This window comes from Eptesicus fuscus, chromosome 19 (assembly GCF_027574615.1).
Source record: "Eptesicus fuscus isolate TK198812 chromosome 19, DD_ASM_mEF_20220401, whole genome shotgun sequence".
NCBI lineage: Eukaryota > Metazoa > Chordata > Mammalia > Chiroptera > Vespertilionidae > Eptesicus > Eptesicus fuscus.
Genome location: NC_072491.1, coordinates 22,891,338 through 22,912,309, shown reverse-complemented (window position 1 = coordinate 22,912,309; position 20,972 = coordinate 22,891,338). Strand labels below are relative to the sequence as shown.

Below are 20,972 nucleotides of genomic sequence, written 5' to 3'. Positions count from 1 at the left end.
GTTTGGGCACCCACGATCTGGCCGCCACGCACTGGCCCCCACCTGCCCCCCCCCCCCCAACCACCCCCTCCCAAGGTAAGTCCTTATCTTTCACCACGTTATTCCTAAAGCTTTTTCGGGGTTTCTCCTGGGTTTCCAGCCCGCACGTTCACACGTGGGGGTGGGGGAGGAGGAGGAGGGGGGGGGGGAGGCGGGGCGGGAAGGTAGCCGGGTCCCTGCACCGCGCCGCCGCTCTCATTCGCGGCGCTCAGACTCGGGCGAAGTTCTCGCGCAGCCGGCTGGCCGCGGCCGGGGCCGGTCCCGGCGGGCGGCGGCGGCGGCGGCGGCGGCGGGTGCTCGGAGCCGGGCGGGGCGGCGGCGGCGGCGCGGGGACGCGCGCTGTCTCTTTAAGGGAGCTCGGTCTGGGGTGGCGCTTTCCTCCGCGAAGGCTCCTTTGATATTAATAGTGTTGGTGTCTTGAAACTGACGTAATGCGCGGAGACTGAGGTCCTGACAAGCGATAACATTTCTGATAAAGACCCGATCTCACGGCAATCTCAAGCGTCCTCCTCTTAGGTGCTGCTCGTTTCTCCAGACCCCGCGTCCTCTCGATCGCTCTCTCGCCTTCCCATTATTATTATTATTTTTTTCTCAACAAAAAACAACACCCCCTCCCCTCTCCCACCCGGCACCGGGCACATCCTTGCTCTATTTCCTTTCTCTTTCTCTTGCTCTCTCTCTCTCTCTTTTTTTTTTATAAAAGGGGGGAGGGAAGGAAAAGGGGGGGAGGCAGGAAAGACCTTTCTCTCCCCCCCCCCCCCGCGCCCCCAAAATAATCCAAGATCAACTCTGCAAACAACAGAAGACGGTTCATGGCTCTGGCCGCCGCGCCACCATCTTTCGGGCTGCGGAGGGTGTTCTTGACGATTAATCAACAGGTAAGGAGGGGAGGCCCGGGCGGCCGCGGGGCCGGGGCGCGGGGGGCGCGGGCGGGGGGGGGGCGGCGGGGAGCGGGAGCCGCTCGGCCCGGCCGGGCGCCGCGCTGCGAGTGCTGCGCCCGCGCGTGTGTGCGCAAAATGTGGGCGATCGCGAGCGGGGAGCCCTGGGAATTAAAAGTGACTTTCTTTGGAGAAAAAAAAAAAAAAAAAAAAAAAAGCAGCGGAGGGAGAGTGTGCAGAAAGCCAAGCGCAGGCTTCTCGGGTTTCACATGCATTTTCTTTCTTCCTTTTTTTTTTTTTTTTGCGCGTGTGATTTCTTTTCTTTCTTCTCTTCTGCTCTCTTTTCCCTCCCTTCCTCTCCTCCTTTTGGTGGGTCTGAGAGGCATCGGAGCCTTTCGAAAGGAGCGACTTCAAACTGCAGTAGCCCCTGGAGTCAGGAGGGTCAAGTTCAGCCGCCGGGGAGGAGGGAAAACAAATCCCCATTTGCCAAAAAAAGAAGTTTCGGGCCGGTGCCCCCTCCCCCCTCGCAGCCCCACTCCCCCTCGCTGTCTCTCTCTCTCTCTTTCTCTCTCTCTCTCTCTCTCTCTCTCTGGCTGATTTTAATTCTCTCCTACCGGGCGCAGCGGAGGAGCTGGAGGTGGCTGGACCCGAGGGGCCGCTGCCGCCGCCGCCGCCGCCGCTGCAAGTTTTCTGGGGGCTCCCGACAAGCGGGGAGCAGACTAGGCACCAGCATGCAGAGTAGTAAGTTGGGCGAACTCGGGAGGGTCGAGGAGGGGGGGCCTTCGCGTGGTCCCCAAAGTAGGAAAACAGCACCGGACCGGCGTTGGCTTGGAAGAGTTTGCAAAAAGCCAGGGCTTCAAACTTTTTTTTTTTTTTCCTCTTCCAGGCCCAGCTGGGCTGGAGAGGGAGGCTGGTCGCATCCCCCTGATGCACCCGCCTGTGCGCGGCCCAGGGCGGCCGGACCGAGGGGTGCGTGCCCCGCGGTGCCATGTGGCAGGGCCTTGCAGCCGGGGCGCTTCCGCAAGGGGCTGGGGAAGGGGCCGGCTCCCTCTGCGATGCGCCCTGGGTCCCGGGTCAGCGGCCCCCGGGCCGGGGATTCCACGCCTGACAGCGGTGGGACATCCCGGCGGGCGGGCGGGCGGGCGGGCGGGCGGACGGGGCGCAGCTTCGCCTGCTGTCTAGTTCCTGTTTGGGTTCTGGGGAGACGCATCGGTGGGAAGGCCGAGGCCAACACCGCTGCCCCCTCACAGAACTCCAGGATTGCAGGACCCCATGGATAATTTTGGAGGGTGAGGCGGAGGTGGGGGCTGTTGGAAGGGCAAAGCTGTTTTTGTGGCTGGGGAAGCTTTTTTTTCCTCTTTCCTCTGGGTTTTGTTTTGTTAGTACCTGCGTGCGATGGTGGTGTTTCCCCCCCTGGGAAGTCAGTCGCAGTTTGATGGCCCTAAGACTCTAAAGCAATGGGAGTTAGAGGGCCAGAAGGACTGGTGGGTTTCAGGGGGCTGGGGGGTGGGGGGTAATCTTGGGCTCATTCAATGTTAGGTCTTGCTTTACTTCCTCCTGTCTTTTTTTAGGCCTCATAATTGATAATCTAGGAAAGTTTTTGAGTCAGAGCGATGGATCTTAAGGATGAACCCACAGTATGATAGGATATCCCTCCTTGCCCTATTTTGGACAATCACGGCTAGACTTTGCAGTGAGGTAAGTGAAGTGAGAAGCTTTAGCGGAGAAGTTTAAATCGCAGAGAAGTTAGGCCGATTCCTGATTCATGGCACTTTTTTTTTTTTTTTTTTTTTTTTGGTAGAGTCATTGCACTTTTCCCGTAAACGCACCAGGTGAACAGGAAAAGGGTCTGGGAGGGCTACGAAGGACAGAGGGAAAACCCAGGGAGGGCCCGAGACAAAAGTCACCCAGAAGTGGTAACTCTAGGCCTGGTTGCTGGCTCAACATTCGGTTGCTCAAGGCAAAAAAAAAATAAAATAGGCACCTTCCAGGCAGCCTTCAAAGTCCTCCAGCTCTTTACGTTAAAAAAACCTATGGATCTTGCTGGCATCATGTTCCTTTGCTGCCGGTTTTAGGAAAAGTTGATCATTTCGGAAAAGGCTGCCAGCGTGAGACAGGCAAAGGGGCAGCGCAGGAAAGGAATGCGCGCAGCCAGTCCTTGACGTGGACAAAATGAGAATGAAAGTTTCTGAACTCACTGTTGTCAAGTTTCTTACAGGCTGCTCATTTGCTTAGAACACTTTCTCAGATATTCCACCGGTTAGTGTAAAAAAAAAAAAAAGCCAGCCAGCTCTAAAATGGAGTGGGCTTTTTTTTTTTTCTTCTTCTTCTTCTTCCCCCAAGTATGCCAGGGTTGTGAATAAATACAGGGTTTGTATGGGAAGATGAAGCATTTCCTGTAAGTTGTGATGCTGACAGGACAGTCTGGAAATGATACCAACATTTTGAGGATATATATATATATATATATATATATATATATATATATTTTTTTTTGCCTTCAAGTGAAAGTTTATTAATCGCATGCTTCATCTTAAGAAGTCAAAAATATCGTTCTGAGAGCTTCTCCCTCCTCAGATAGTTAAACTTTCCTTTAAGGTTATGCCCTGGGATGAACCATTTCAAGGTTCGGTTTAATAGACAGGGCCACTCACATGCTGAAGTTTGACGATTATTTCTGGATATTAATCATGTGGCAAGGAAGCTTCTGAGGGGAAATATAATTGAATTGCCACCATTCTGACTTGATTTCTCTAAAGGTGAGGCTTCTCGAAGCTTCAGTAATACTCGGTTGGCAAAGTATTCTTTCCCATCCGGGAGCTGATGTTTGCGGCTTACCGATGTATCTGTTGTATGTTAGGATATGTGTGTGTAGAATACTTTCCCGCACATACTGATAACTAAATCTGACACTCTCCCAGCAAATAGTGGAACGTGACAAGTTCTTTACAAAAAAAGTTTGTCACTCCTTGGAATTCTAGACGCTGTGAGGGTCTCTGCTGCTATTTCGATGCTGTCCTTTGTGTCTTCAAGGTAACATTAAATGTGAGGAGAAAAGCGTCCTAGGAGCTGAGAAGTCTGAGTTGATTTTAGACCTCAGCATTTTGACGATAATATTTTAAATGATTTTACAAAAGTTTTGCTTAAAAACAGGTTAGACTCTCTATCAGTGTGCTAATCGTAAGTGTGGTCCATGTGCCCCTACCATGTTTTCAGTATTATTTTTACTTTTCTTTTAAGTCATATTGCTTCTAAGTTGACTCTGATTTCCGCAGTGTAGGTCTCTCAAATTCACATAAGGAAATCTTCATTCATCAGGAAAACCTTCAAAACAGGGAAATGAATGCAGCTGTGGAATAGCTGCTTTTAAGATCCTAGTATCTCAATGATGTTTCTATTATATTATGATTATGATTATTATTATTATGTGTGTGTGTGTGTGTGTGTGTGTGTGTGTGAGAGAGAGAGAGAGAGAGAGAGAGAGAGAGAGAAAGAGGCAGAGAGAGAAATACCACAATTTGTATTTAAGATCTGCATATTTCTATGAAGAATGCCAAAAGGTGATAAGTTTTAATAAACGGCTGTCTTCTTTGTTGAAGTAAATAAACATTACTGAAAGTTTTAAAAGAACTTGTAGCATATTGTTTTTGAGCTAGAGCTTCCTTTTGAATTAAAAATGAGCACAAATATTGGTAACTGGCCTTTAAATGCTTTCCATGATACAAACATATAAAATTTGTATTTTGTTACTTTAATATCCCTTCAATAGCCAACAGTACTATAACAATACTATGCTATTGTGTGTAAAGCAAAATAGACTTTTAAGAAAAGTTAAGCGCAGGTGTTTGTCATCAGTTTCAAGGGAAAATTATTATTTTTGAAATAAGTGATGCACTTAAAATAAAATGACGTGCGCATTAAAACATATTCTTATTAAGATATTCTCTGGTGTGTAAAATGAAGCCATTCATTCAACAGACTGACAACTTTCCACTTGGTATTTGCCTTTGCTTAATTTAGTTTCCGCAGGACAGCTAGTGTGGTAGTCTGCATCTGTTTTTGGCAGGCAAAGAAAACTATAAACTCAGACGGTTCTGCCCCAAATAGGGCAGCTCACAAGTTACAATCAATTTGATAAAAGCAGCCAAGTTTTATGGACTTGCTTCCTGTTGTTCATCCTGGGAGAAGCTTTCAGGTAACTGCGGTTTCTTTCTCTCTCCCTTTTGCTGGTTATAACTACTAATACCCCTGATAACTACTTCTGAGTCTTGTTTACTCCTTTCTCGTATTTCTTTTTTTATTGAAATTTGGAGAAATTAATGGCAGCGTATCTAGACTTTGTTTTACCTTACGATAACTACATTCCTCTTTTAATATCCTACAGAAAGAAGTGAATTTTTTTTTGTTTCTGAATAGTCATGATTTATGGAATTGTAGGGTCCCCTTAGATAAAATATGAAGGAACTCTTGTAGCCTTTGCCAAGTGGAAATGTAACCTGCTTTTCTAAGGGTACTTGTGATTCTTGTGTCTAGAGGAGTCTAATGCACTTTGTAATCACTTACATTGAAAAAAAAATTGAGCAGAGTGTTGGTAATTATCAAAATTATGTATCTCCTGAAAACTTTAACCAGTGGGTTAAAGTAAATATGCTAAAATGCCAAGTGTTGTTTTATACTACTGTTCAGTAGCAGCCAGGGCTGCTGAGGGAATAGCCACTTTAAAGAATTTGTCCTTGACTAGAAGTGGGTCTTCAGCCGTTTGTTTATTTGTGTAGGATATTTGATTAATTATATAGGGCCCTTCTAATGTCTCCAGTGTTGGTCTTATGGTCATCTTTAGGCTTGTCCTATCTCCCGGTGGTTCTCTGATCCCTGGGAATGGAGTTCGTTGGTCTTTGGTTTGGTTCTCTGATGGGTCTAATAATGTAGAACTCGATTTAGGTTAGAAAGAGAACTTTTAGAGTTAAAGAAACCTCCCTGAATTTGAAGAAGAATCTGTGATTAAAAATAATTTAAATCGTTACGAGTTAGATGAAGAAATCTGGTCACTTAGCAATGCCTACTTTTTGTCATCCCCCTTTTTTTTTCTTTTCTCAAGAGCACAAATATAAGTAGCAAAACAAAGATGAAATTATCTATGTATTTTCAATTTGAAGCATCATTGGAAATCGTTTTATGATTGAGAGCTATGATTGAAATACCAATAACATCCAGACACTTCAAAGAAGACACGAAGGCTACGCTTTTTCGTTCCTAAGTATGTTTCATTAAAAAATAAGAGAAAACTTTTAATTTTTAAATATTTTCTAGCTCTTTAAAAACCTGCAGTAAATACTTTACAAGTGGCTAGACACCTTCCCTGGTGGTTTAGTTTATACAAGCAGGAAACTTTCTCTCCTACTCTTTCTCTCTTTCTTGTTTTCTTTAAACCAACTGACGTAATGCCAAACTTTGCTTTAAAAGAACAGACAGAAGTAATTGGTAGCTTTTAACTTTTAATAATGTTCTGGATTGGTTTTAGTGGCCAAAATGCCATTTAAAAAAAAAAGTTCAAGTAAGAACGGGCTTGTGGCCTGAGGAAGAAAGGCTCTGTTGATGTAGTTATTTTTATTCTTGTTTTTCAATCTGTTATTAAAAATCTTTCCTGCTGAACACTGCCGGATTTCTCCAATCGCTCTCTGTGATGGCTGGTGCATTTCAGGTTACCGTAACTTAAACAGTTTCGGGGTTTTGGGGAGAAGTGGGTATTTATGTTGCGTTATTTCTTTCTTATTTGGAAAAGAACATTTGTTTTTGTTTCAACCAATATGAATTAATTAAGATTATCAATGGCGACAGGTCAATGAATATGTTTATATAAAGAACGCTACACCTGTTAGCAAGAGCCTGAACTGTGGAAGTTTAATTGTGACATTAATCATTTTTATGTGCGGAGGAAGGAAAATAGATGAAACTTTACCAAAATATATTTTGAGAGGGAAAACGTTCATTTTAAGGGTCAGTTTGTTTCTGCTGGCGTGTTTTTTTTTTTCTCCCCTCTCTCCCAATTTTAGTTGATCATTCTTTAACCCTATTAATTACACAGTGTTTTTAAGTTTCCATTTTTTTCCCCATAGTCATTTTCTCTTTTCCTGATCTTGCGCAGGAGAACAGAACTTTCTCCAGTTAGGAGACATCTTGGTGATGTTGATTGACATCAGGGCAACTTCAGAAGCTGGCAAGTCGGACAATCTTTCAGGAGGGCAAAGAGATTTGTGCCAGTGTTTCCTTCCTTGGGGAAAGACACCCCACCCAGAAATGGGACCCTTGCCCCACTTGATGGGCCAGAACTGAGCAACATTGCTGATGGGAATTGTTCCTAAGGTTGAAATCTTATGGTTACTTATCTGGGACTTGGCTTTTAACCCCAAATTTGTTCTGAGATTTTTTTATTTTTTTTCAAACAGAGTATATTTTAGAAATAATACATACTGAAAATTAGGCTTCACATTGATAGCTTAAAACGCCTTTTAAGACATTTATAATGGTCGTAAAAACCACTCCACATATTTAGGGAAGTTGAGGTGTTCTCTCGTAGAAATTTGACAGTTTTGATTTACCTTTCTGCGTTCCTCAGTTTTTCTTGTGAGGACTGTAGACTTGAGTTCAAATCAGAGGCATTCTTTCTTTGCTAATTACTTCTTTCCTTAAGGAGTTGTCAGGAAAATCTTTAGAAACTTAAAGCTATAACTGGTTTGCATCAGAGTGTCTTCAAGTAAGTCTTGCTTCATTTTATTTCTCCCCCCACAAGTTTTCAATCCGAAATTTGAAGTTATGGGTTTCTCTGTTAATGCATTTTTATTTAATGAATGTTGGCTTATTCAAAACTGAGGGAACAGTAATAAAGTTTAGCAAGAGAGAAAAAAAAAAAGGGGGAGGAGGAGGTGTTCAGAGCTGCCATCCTTTAATATCAGCAGTTTGTTTACTGTTCCGAGGCAGGGAGGGGTTGGAGAGGCTTTGTGGAAGATGACATAAAAAAAAAAAATCCATCAATTGCGCATATGATCCCCTCCCCTTAAGGTTTACTTAAACAATATGTTTCAGTTTTGCCTCAAACTACTCGGCACCACTTCTGCTCCAAGAATCCACCACTATCTTGGATCCTGAGCCATTAAGGATGACACTTTCCGTTATATAATGAACTGCAGTGTTGTTTGAACAAAGGTAACATTTTGATTTGTGCAATTTTGGGATGGTAGGATATCTACAATATGAGAGAAATCGAGCAGTGTGAATGCCTGCAAGGGCTTGAAGTAGTCACAATAGCTATTCTGTATTTAAATTATTGCTGCTCTGTGTGCATGCTATTGTATGTGTGTGTTATGCATGTAATGTATATGGACTGATAATCCGTAGGTACACCTTGATGGTGGAATCTTAGTCTGCTGAGCCATTAACTCTACTCTTTAAACACGAATCTTTTAAGGAGATACATGACCTACTTTATAAATTCTAGAAGTTTGAAATGAGTATGGAGTTTAACAGTAATGAAGCCATTATTATCACAATACTAATATCACCTCTGCATTTACTAAGAAATTTAAGAAATGACAGAAAACTATAAAACAAAATGCCACCATTCAGCATCTTTTCAGATAATGTTTTCAAAGTCCAATTTTTGTCGAGAGTAGCAGTTAAGTGATGGTGCCATTTCTGAATATATCTTTTTATGGGACGGTACTTTACAGTTTACAATTCTGTCATCTCAAAACGTTATGTAGAAATAATATAGAACATGTAAAGACTCCATACTATGACCATAGCATTTTCCCCCCTAGGGTGATGGATTCTGTGCGTCACCCAATTGTGATGCTTGTTTGCCGGGCTTGTAATACTGGTTTTGAGGGTTGCTGTATGTCCTATTTCATCAGGCAACACAATACAACAACTTTGGTATCTAGGTGATTGACACAGTCAAAATAGGCTCTGGAAAATGTTCCAAATACTTTTAAGTAAGTCAGAAGTTAACTTATATATTCAATTTATTTAACACTTGAATAAACGAATGACTCATTGTCAGCTCTTTAAGCCTCCTAGAGTAGTGTTAGAAGGAAATATTCAAGTATCCATAGTTTATTTTGTTTCTTTTTTCTTTTATCTGAAGGGAGCATGGTTCATTTATTTGCATTTATAATTTTTTCATCTGTTAATTACTTTGCATTCACGGCAGTGAGTAGCATAGTATTGTAAAGAATAATAAGCATATTCATATTATCGAATGTTTATGTCTCAAGCCTTAAAAAAGCGTTAACATTATTTTATTAAATTGAGTATTATAATAAGCAGGAAGGAACCCAGTATAGGATGATAGATACAACACAATTGCTATTTAGACATTAAATATATTTTAGCTGTTGAAAAAAGAAGAGATAAGAGATTTTGCTTTAGAGCTTTGTTATTTGTTATATCTGAACAGAATTTATGAAACTTATAAATCAAGAAACATTTATAATATAATGTGCTTCTTTATTAGATTTTATAACATAGCTTTCAGTGAATTCTTGTGAGTCACTATTTTGATTTCTCCTTATAGAAGTATCTATTATGTCTGAGATCAGATACATCTATAAACAGTGTGAATATATGCAGTAGAAATTTGTTTGTGGAATCTAAATTTCTCTATTACATGATATACTTCATGTGCAGAGACATCAAGCATTACTAATCTAGTTTTAGCTTTATTTTTCTCTGAGCTATGCACAAGTGCAGCATATGGATTTGTGGCTTCATATTAATTTACTGTGTACATGAACGTGCACATATCTGTAGTCTCACTCATATAGAATGTTTTTGCATTACAGGCACTGAATGGAATTTTAACATATTACCTATTTTTTGAAATGACTTTAGTCTTTGTTAATACACATTTTAATTACTTAATGCATCCCCACGCTGATTTAGAGGTTAATTTAATTATAATTTTGGTTCTGAAATGACAGCAAGATTGGCAAAATACATTAAAAACCAACTTCTACTTGTGACTTCTCTGTGATGTCATTATCCACACAGCATCCTTAGCTCTGAAAGATGTAGAAATAAATACAGCAGCCTGTTTTTCTCTCAGTACTATGAAGTAGTCCCCACTATCTGCAAGTTTCTAAAAGAGAGTTTGGTGTTTGGTTCTGCTTTACTTTTTGATGCCATTAAATATTTTTGAAAGAGAATCCAGCTCACTCTAACTTTTAAGAATGCCATTCAACTGATGGTCGTTAATAATGATCACATATATATTAATTGGAATCAAGGCCCATGTTATAAATTTCCTCAAATATTAGTGTAATTGTTAAATGATGAATAATCCTTTATTATTTGTAGATATACCTTTGAGATCTTTTAAAATCATGTGTTTCTGTATTTGATGGCTGAATTTTCATGTTAATAAATCCATTTAAATTATAAATTAAAAAAACAGAAATGATTATGTTTAATATTGTCTTTAAGTTACTATTTTTAAAAATGATTGCAAATGTTGCTCCTCAATTATGCAAACTTAGGTAAGTTTTAGAAAGAGCTTAGGTACAAGTGGCCAAAGCAATTACATATCCAAGTAATAAGTAACATAAAACAGTATTTTCTGTAAATGTATAAGCAAAGAGTAAAAGATGTTTCTCCTTTATTTTTTAGAGCGAATTTGCATTACATTCATTGGATATAAAATGTGGTCAATTACTGTAAAAAAAAAAAAGCCACTGTCACCTTAACCTAAATTACAATGAACAGTTTATTTTACTCTCTATCTCATCACTGTTTATTTTACCTTTAAATGTCCCATTCTTAAGACAATTTATGATGTTGAAAGAGTGCCCTAGTTATTTACTTTTTACTTTTTCTTTGTATTTGATAAGCTTCCAGTAAGAAAGCTGCCACTCGTAAAATTTTAGGCCAGTAGTAAGAATCATAATGTACACATTTTATGTGTAAATATGTGTACATATGTGTACACGATCTTGTACGTTCACTCTGTCAAACATTTAACTTTGGTGTTGCACTTTGTACACACCTGTCCTGTACATTTTCCTCCAAGAATAGTTCAGCATATCATTATTCACGTTTAATTATGTCTGCATGCCATTGACACTTCCTGAATACTTCGATGTATCAGTGATAATAATAAAAGTTTTAAAATGAGACCCATAGAGATTACAAATGGAGGCTAGGAGGCTAGATATGAGTGTAAACAGGTTTTTCCCATTTTTGGTTCCTTATATAAAAAGAGAGAGAGCTGAAGAAAAGGGGGACTTGAATACTGTACACTCCGTTATGACGTAAGGAACTATTGCTATATCTAGCTTCATTTATTTGTCTATTTTTGACATAGAAAACCTTGGGCCTCTTTGCCTGAGGTACGTGGGGATTTTAGATAAACCCCATTGGGGTCACACTCATCAGTTCTGGCTTTGCGTGACAAAAAGCATTCTCTAGCTTCTGGTGCGCTCCTTTGCTGCTCTCCTTCAGGAGTGGAAGTCCCGTAAGTTAATTTGGCATTTGAAAGCACAACTCGAATTTTTCCTTTTTGAAAATCCTCTGGCTGGTTTTCAGAGTAAGCAGAGATCACGGGCAGCGTGATGTCGTTCATTTCAGGATGCTAAGGGAAATAATGCCGAGCCCAAGCCTGCTTCCTTTGGATTATTCTGCCATGCTTTATTACCTTTTTTTTTCTTTCCTTTTTTCTTTTTTCTCTTTGGGAATCTAATATTTCAGTTTTTGGAGAAATAAGTATTTCTTCTTTTAGTGGAAAAATGTGCTAGCTGTGGGTTTTTTATTTTTTATTTTTTGCCTACATTTCCTTATAATATTTATTTTGGGGGGTAGTATAAGAAGAGGAAAGGCATACACTGTAAAATAATTCCACTTATTGATTTGTTGCAAGCAGGCCTTTACCATCCTATTTGTCTGAGGAAATGCATTGAATGAAATTAAAGTAGTGGTATAATTTTGAAACAATTGTAAGCACCAACTGACAGATTTCTGGCAAAAAGATTAAGACCATTTTAGTTACTCAGTGCTGCTACCAAACTCTGTAGTCCAAGTTTATAAATATGTATCTGACAAGTCGATCACGGCTGATGCTTGAAATGAATGTGTCCTGGTTCAGGGAAGAGAGTACTTACATTATTCTCACCGTCAGTATGCTTTATTTGGATTTGCAAGAAATAGAATGCCAACTATCCTGCTATCAGCCCTTAGGGGTCTTTAGTGAAGAGTTTTATTGTTTATGGTAGCTTATATCCAACAACATCAAGCCCTGGCAGCTTAACATAGTTGTACGTTGAGCCCTAGCAAAGTTCAATAAGTGCTTGTATTTCCACCAAGATTTAGGGAGCAATGTACTGGAGTAGTAGCCATCTGCTAAGGATGATTCTGAGGTTTGGAATTTGTAGCTGATTTGGGGGAGCTACGGCATGAATGTAATAACAGGTAGAAATATTCAGAGCAATCACCTTTTATAAAAGTTAGTTCTGTCTCTCACATCTAGGAAAATAGAGCAGTGAATGTTTGCGTTTTGTATGTTTTGTCTCCAAGCAGAGGAAACTGACAGTTTTACGTTTTAAGTGCCGAAAGTTGTTCTTGGCGAAACAGTCCCTGAGTTAATCACTGGGATGTTAACTGGAATTTTTGTCTTTAAAAGTTTTCAAATTTGAAAACGAAATATGCTTCCATTATTTCCAAATTGACATCCTGCATTCTGGATTGGTTTTTAGAGAACTGTTTTCCAAATTCTCTTGGATTGCTTGTAGTCCATTGATTTTGAAATAATTTAGTTTTGTTTTTTCAAGCTTTTCAGAAAGGAGAGGAAAAATTTCATCTTTTTAGGGTTTTCTTATTACAGAATCCTTGTTCTTTCCCATAAGATGCAAATTAATTTTGTATTTTTTTCTTTTGCATTATCTTTTTAGAAGCTCATTTGAACTATCAAATTGAGAGGTCAGTGATTTCATTTCACCTTCCATAGCTTCCTATGATAAGATATTTTGGTCATTTTTAAGGATTCACTATGGAGAAATCCTTTTTTATGTTAATTACATACTTTTATTTTTACTTCAAAAATTGGTGTTTGAAAATCATATATTTATTCTTTTAGGTAACTGCAAAAATTCTGAATGGTGTAAAATAATATGACATTTAGTTATTTCTCATTTGCATCTTAGGCAATTTGTATCTAAAAATGTGATTGAAGGAAAAAGAAAAAAAATATTGTAACCACCTTTGAAATCAACTAAGGTATTCCTGTGGAATTTTCCAAAAGTAAAAAGAAAAAATTAAATACCGCGAATGCACAGGGTTAAAAGCAAATCTGTATATTCAATGAAGACTTTAATCTGACATATCTTAGTGTAAAGGTGTTTTTAGTATAAAGATTTTCTCTGGTTTTGCCTGTATTTTATTTTATGCAAACGACTGTTTAAAATGATTGGCATCCTTAAATTATAGTGATGTGTAAAACAAATAAGGCTGCTACTTCAAAGAAACAACAGCTCTGCATACTCGTCTTAAAGCCTATTGACAAATATTTTTGTTCGGAATAAATGCATCAGGCCCTAGAGAAATAGATACAACATTGCAAACTTAGAATCCCTAACACATCACCCAGGCTATTCACTGAAGGTGGAATTAACTCGGAGAGAGTGGCTAATTTGCACTCCTGGTGGAGTGTATTTAACTGTATTTTGGTGTCTCCACTGGTAGAAATGTGGACATTTCAACCAAACACGCCCTCCTTGGGTCCTTATGATGTCAGGATAACATTTTGCCAAAAGTTGGGTCCAGTGTCATCAAAACCACGTTACACAATTAGGCTAATGTGGTGACTTCAAATCACGTTAAATGTGCTATTTCGAAAGGATAATTTTAGAAAATTTACCTATTTGAAATCTAATGGAAGAGCTGGGCCAGCGTTTTTAGATTTCATTCAAAGCCTCTAGATACAGATAACGAATAAAAAAATTCCCCAGATTGTTTCTTCTTTTCGTAATTAGGGTTTATTTGCACAAACAGCATTGTAGAAATAATCTGATAGAAGATGATCATGTAAAAATCTGAGCAAACTTTCTGAGCCCAATAATATGTGCTCTTTATTTCATTAAGTTACATCAATAAAACCGTGGAGATGGATAAAAATTTAAGCACCTATTTGAGCTCAGATTGAGAGTGTGAGAGAATGTTCTTAGTTCTATGCCTGTGCTCTGAAACCTGGCCCCCATCTGCTTTGCTGATGGGCACATAGTTCATCATATGTGTGTGAACGTATAATGCCCTGCTTCCCATATACATGAGGGAATAATGGATCTAGACTTTCGAATCTTTTAAATATATATAATACATACGTGTGTGTGTGTATTTTTTTATTTATTTTTTGGTTGTTGTAGAAATATAGACCCTGGCCAATAAAACACTTCTTTTCTCAGTGGCTGAACTTGCTTTGAATGGTCTGTTGAAAATCTGCTGTTCAAATTTAGGTTTTGTGTCTCTTTAATTCGGGTATTATTCAGAGCGGTCATAAGGATCATGCTTTCTTTTGAATGATAGAAGGGACATGAACTAGTATCCATTCTAGCAGAATCGTCTTGTTTTACAAAGAAGAAAGCTGAAGATTAAGTGAATTTCCCATGATCATATAGCTACTTAGATCAAGGACTGAACTTGAACCTGTGTCTGGTCACCATCCTCATTTGTACATAAAACACTAGACAGCTTTGATGTTTGTTGAGGAAATCTGCCTAACGTTTGCGATTCATTAATTTTCCTTTTTCCTTTTGTAGATAGATATGAGAATAGAATTAGAATGTAGTATGCCGCAGGGAATTGATCGTATAGTAAAGCAGTTGATATATTCATAGTATATCTCTATCAATACCTTGTGAAGAAAGGGGAATCACATGTTTAGACATTATCCTGGAAGGTTAAAAGTTACTGCAGAAAATCTAGGCTTACTGTTTCTTTCAAACCACTTGAATGATAGAAGCTTCTTTGGACTATCTTACATAAAACCCAGTTGGCACTGAAGAATTGTTTATAAAATTGTTATTAATAAGAAGTTAGTTTGCATTATTCTTCTCCCTTTAGCTTAAAATGCCTCCAACATTTATCTATTTTGAGACCAATTAAAAAAAGTGGTCCATTTGAATTAAGGATATTTTATCTTCCAAGAAACTGGACTTTTTTTTAATTTATAACAGCCATAAGTCCCTTGGTTGGTTGAAAACTATAGACAGCATCTGTGAGATTAGGCCTGAATGTGCAATTAATTATTAAAATGTGGTTGAAAAATTATTTGTGGCATTTTACATAAACTCCTCAGCATTTATAAAAATTAACAGAAGAATAATAAAGGAACCTCATTTATTTTAAATGCCTTTCTTCTTAATCCTGTCTTTTGAGTGATACACTTCAGCCTAAATGTAGTGAAAATAAAATACTTTAAAATAGAAATTTAATGCCGTTTTTTAAAGAATTTCTGTAACGTTCCATATTTTATCTGTGACCTCGCGATGGATTCAGTTAACATTTCTTTATTGGTTACAGTTAAGCAAATTTAAATCATTTACTTTGTTGCATTGGAAAAACAGGAAAAAATTTTCTTCTTAGATATCTGAGGTATTTTGCTTGTTTCTTGTGTTTGTTTTTCTGTCATTTTTCCAGTGTTAATAGTTATATTGTATAATGTAAAGGGTTAAGGCAGCTCCCCCCATCAGTGAAATTTACAGTTTACAATCCTGGATGCTACTGTCATTTCCTTTTTGCTTTAAAGAAACGTGGTAGAGTCCACGCAGAAAGATGTTGGACCCAAGACACTTTCCACACTCTTTCAAGTCAGCTGCAGAAGTGGCTTTTGGAGGAGATGTGTCAGACCCTGGAAATGGGCTGGTTTGGTCCAGGGTTTGATTTGACCCCACTTCATGTTGACTTGCAAAGGTTGCCTTTTATGTGTCTGGGTTTTCCATTTTTTGTATTTTAACCAGAGGATAGGCTTGTTTTTAATTTGGTTGTGTTGTTTTATTAATGTTTCTTTAGGTGAAAACCTGTTTCAGTGGCTGTGAATAGTTTTTCCTTCAAAATGAAACAGTTTGCTTGGGGAAAATAATCATATTCATCCAGTTAGAAATAATCAATGAGATCAGAGAGTAATGGAGTGATTATTAACATTTAAAAGCAATTCTTCTAACATGGGTTAAGGAGCCATTTTAACTATTATACTGGTCATCTCACATAAAATCTCTTTCTGTGTGTAGTAAGCATATTGTACAGAGAAAGGCTAACACCTCCCATTATTCTTCTTACATAACTATCAAGGAATTTTTTCCATCTTTTCCTTTGGCTTTTATTTCTTTATATAGTTGATTTTTTTTAAAACCCTGACTGTGATTATAATTTTACATCCAATGTATACCTGATAGAACCATAGGAAATGCTATGAATGTCTAATTTGCCCTAATCTTTCTTAATTTATTTAGAATTTATTTTCCTAAATAAATTATTGGTGTTTCCCCCAATATACAGACAATTTCTTTTTCTTCTTTTACTTTAGGAGATTGGAACCTAACCATGTACTTTTGTCACTGAAGACCAAAATAAGTTTACAGTGGCTCTCACTCTGGGCTTTGTTGATCAGAATATACTTCTTGTTATTGTTGTTGACTTATAGGTCAAATCCAGAAAAGGTTGAAATTAGATTTTTTTGTATTTCATTTTTTTCTTGCCATTTATTAAGGGACTTGCGTTCGTGATAAATTACCAGTAGTGTGCAGTTAATTTCCTATTGCTCCCCCTTAATCACAACTCTGCTAATATATTCCCTTACTTTTGGTAAACCTCTTCTCACATATTCTTTTTTATATTTCATATCCCGTTTTATGCTTGTTCTCATGGCACATGTTTGTGAGCAAAGACTATCCTGGATGTTTTCTAGAGGGTAGTTAAATGGCATTTATCTTCTGCCCATTTGGATGATCATCCAATTGTAGTTGCTTATGGAGCGTTCTTGGAATCTAGGAAAAATCCAGTTGCGATTCTGTAGCTAATAGATGGCTACTGAAGCTGATTAATAGGTTAGGGTTTCAGCACTGGAGTGATTTTAGGAAACGATTGACAAATATTGAATATATCTCCTTTGACAGCTTAGAAAAATACAAGGTAAAACAAAACAAAAGGCTACTTTTTATTTATTTCCAGATGGATTTCATCTTGTACTTGGCATGGCACAAAGTCAAAACGTTGCTCTTTGAGATTTATTAATTAGAGTGTTCCTAAGCCAGATATGGAATGTGGTCTTTTTTTTTTTTTCCCAGATAAAAGATAAACCTACTCAGATATAAAAATAAACCCAGAGTGGGGAAAATATTGAAAGCTCGAATCTGGGTTTCTTTTCATGTACATCTTCATTTTTCAGCTACGTGGACTCTGCCAAGGCTCCTCCATTTATTGACACTGTACCGAGGATACCGGAGGCCTATGGTAGCCAAGCCCAATCGCCTTTCCATCTGACTGCATTTCTTAAATGTATTGGATGCTGCCAGCCATTTTCTTGGGTATCTCTCCTGGCTGGGCTTCTGGGGCACTGGGTTCCTGCCGTACGTGTTCTGATCTGCCCTTGACTTCCCTCTTCATCTCTACCCTTTTCATTGAGGATTATATGCTTTCAGCTTTTGATCTGAATGAAAGAACCCCAGCACATTCACCTCTAAGCCTAACTTGGATTCCGAGTTCCAATGTCAGTGGTCTTAAAATGCCATAGGTATGCTATATAATAAAAGGCTAATATGCAAATCAACCGAACGGTGGAATGACCGATCGCTATGACGCACACTGACCACCAGGGGGCAGACGCTCAATGCAGGAGCTGCCCCCTGGTGGTCAGTGTGCTCCCACAGGGGGAGCGCCGCTCAGCCAGAAGCCTGGTGACGGGGAGCGGGCCTACGCCAGCAGTCGGACATCCCCCGAGGGCTCCTGGACTGCGAGAGGGTGCAGGCTGGACTGAGGAATGTGCCCCCCCCCCCAACTCCGAGTGGACGAATTTAATGCACCGGGCCTCTAGTTTGTTTATAAACCATCATTAGCTCTGCTCCCAATTTATCAGTTCCATCTGTACAACACCTTGTGTTCTATCCTCAAAGTAGTACTTAGTCCCAGAATATTCCCAAACCACTGTGTGTTCATGTTTTTCCCTTTAAGAAATACCTTTCATCCAACCTTAACTATACCAATTCTATCTATTCCTCAGATGTTGGCTATCATATTTCTTCTTTTTTCATCCTCACCTGAGGATATGTTTATTGATTTTAGAGAGAAGGGAAGGGGGGAAGAGGGAGAAAACATCTCTCGCTTGGTTGCCTCTCCTATACGCCCCAACCAGGGATCAAACCCGCACCCACAACCTGGGCATGTGTCCTGACCAGAAATTGAACCCTCAACCTTTTGTCGCATGGGATGATGCTTCAACCAACTGAGCCACCTGGGCAGGCCATGTATTCCTTCGTTTGAAAGCCTTTCCGTTTCCTTTAGTCTTAAACACCTTGTACGTTTGAGGAGAGGAAGAACATACTCAGCTCAATTTTGTCCTCTTTACAATGCCTTGGGTATGGTGGTTTCTCAAAAGCGTTGCATTAAATTGGCACATGGGGGAAGAATGCTTTGTCCAGAAGCGTGTAAGACTTTTAGGTGCTGAGAAAATTGTGAAATTGTATTGTCGGGTTTCAGAGATGCGAAGGGTTATTATCTGATGTTGCCTATTTGCCCTATTTTTTTTTTTTCCTGAAGTGTAACACTGCTGGCTGTGACTTAACACAGTGTATTTTGAAATGTGCTTTCAAATTCTGCCTTTTATTGATTAATATCACTGAACCAAGTGTGACAGTGTCAGTGAAACTGAGGCAAAGGGAGGCCCGAATACATTTGCGAACTACAGAAAAGTGAAAACCCAGAGTGCCTCGGTGTGCTTTACTGACATTGCATCTGAGGTACTACAACGTAATCAAAGGTGCCAAGTGATAAATGATGTAGCCTTAAAACACGAAGGATGACAGTGGTAGGCTCCAAGGTCATGAGTCGGAAATGTGTAGTTTTACCTTCTATGTGTTGGGTGTTTGTCAGCCCAAATGTTGTTGTGTTGTGATGTTTGAGACAGTGGCTTATATATTGGCTTCCCGATGAAAGTTACCTGTAAGCGATCCAATGCTTGGACGCTGAGGGAACAAGGTTAATGTAGACCTTCAGAAGTTCGAACAAGGATACTGATGAATAGGGTTTGTCAGGAGCTGAGCAGAACTGTAAGTAATGCTGGTTTGGGATGCCCAGGCGTATGGCATCCGCTTCACTTTATTTAATACCCATGGCTCCAAGCAAGAATGGTCAGTAAAGTGATAACTGAATAATAGCTGCTGAGACATTTCTCATGTTGGAACAAGAACGCCTGAGACTTCTTTGAATGTTTTAACAATCACTTTTAATTTCATCTTAAAAGTGAAGGAACAATTTTGAAGTTTGTTTTTGTTTTTAAAGACCATATCCTTGGTCTTCTCTCTATTTTTTTTTTAACTAAAAATATTCCCTTAATCTGAGAATTGGGAAGTCCCTTTATTTAACATATGAATCAGTTAAGCACTTAAATACTATTTTAAACAGCTCTGAAGAATTATTATGCATTTCCAAATCTGTATGGACACAGAACTATGAAGAATGAGTAAAGGAGAAGACTTATTTAATGAATTTCTTTACTTCTAGAACAGTTCGTTCCTTATAAGACTCACATTTTTCTATTTCTCCCTTAATAATAAAACATTCCAAAGCTTTCTAGAAGCCTTAGCTAGTTGCATTGATAAACATACTTTTCTGATTCACCTTATGTCTATCACCAACTTTAAAAATCCTTTCAAGGAGATGGTTGGATGTTTAAAAGTAATATCTGCCTGCATTTTACAAACTATTTAATTGACAGTAGACAGGGTTTCATGGAAGAGAACAGTCTAGTTAATTAGCAGGGGGTTTCTAAATCCTCTGTACTTTTCCACAACTGAAGGAAGGGGTGCCTACTTCTGGTTGAAAGTGAGTAAGTGAAATTTAGTCCTGCTGTTCTGGCCGTCTTGGTGGCTCAGAAATCTCTTCATTGCAGTTTCATAATCCCTGACACGACTCTCCAGCTCTCATGTCTGCTCAGTGCAGAAATAGAGGAAGGAAATGTATGTTTTGGCTCCATGAAAACGTTCCTTATCAGACTGTACGTAGGGGGAGTGGACGCTGGCGAAGACGCCTCTGTCTCCCAGCTGGACAGCATTGTGCACGGGGCTAGTTTCCTGTCTACTGAAGCTGCGAGGTGCCCTTTAATGATGGGAAGGAGCACATTTATTAATGTGTCGGTCGTCGTGTTTGCACTTGTGAAAATCAGGGAGCAGAGGGCATGCAAACTTTGCCCAGAGGCTGGACACAGTTTGCATAGAAATGAGCGAGCGGCGTGTAGCGACAGCACCCTGATTTGGTCCATGCCTACCTAGCACCGATCCCTCAGGAAAAGCGAGAGCAACCCCAGGCCATGGGTGAACCAGGCCGACGGGGGAAAAGGCTGCTTGCTTCTCACCAGGCCAGCCCTCTACTTGGGGCCACATTCAGATGAGGGTCGTGGCTCCCATTTTTTGAGCACTCTGCTAAGTCTACTTCCTCCACTTGAACAGGACCGCAGTCATCCTCATTTCTCAGGGAAGTTTGCATGCATTGCCTGGGCTACGGCAGGTAGCAACAGCAGAACTAGGATTTGAACCCAGGCAGTCTGTCTGGAGTGCTAAGGCTTGGTAAGCGCTTCTCCTTTATTTCTCATCAGGTGTGAGCAGGTATGGAGTTGCTGTGTATTCCAGGAGTTTCAAAGCAAGGCGACTTTCCTGTTAGCATGTGCCAGGCTTTCTTCTCCTTGGGCCCTCATCTGCCTTTCTTCATTGTTCAGAGATAAAACCATCACCTTTATATATGGGGCATTTTAAAATCTGGCTTTAGTCATAATTCACATTCTACTTGTGTGTTTTTTTCCATAGA

The 20,972-nt window shown here is 39.6% G+C and overlaps 1 protein-coding gene across 1 annotated transcript in view; it reads left to right on the top strand.

The window, feature by feature from the left end:
- The first annotated feature begins 891 nt into the window (after nucleotides 1-891).
- Nucleotides 892-20,972, top strand: part of TRPS1 (transcriptional repressor GATA binding 1) — a 228,117-nt gene continuing 208,036 nt past the window's right edge. Inside the window, exon 1 of the mRNA XM_054708487.1 lies at nucleotides 892-917. The gene's annotated coding sequence lies outside the window, so the exon portion shown is untranslated. The remainder of the gene's footprint in view (nucleotides 918-20,972) is intronic.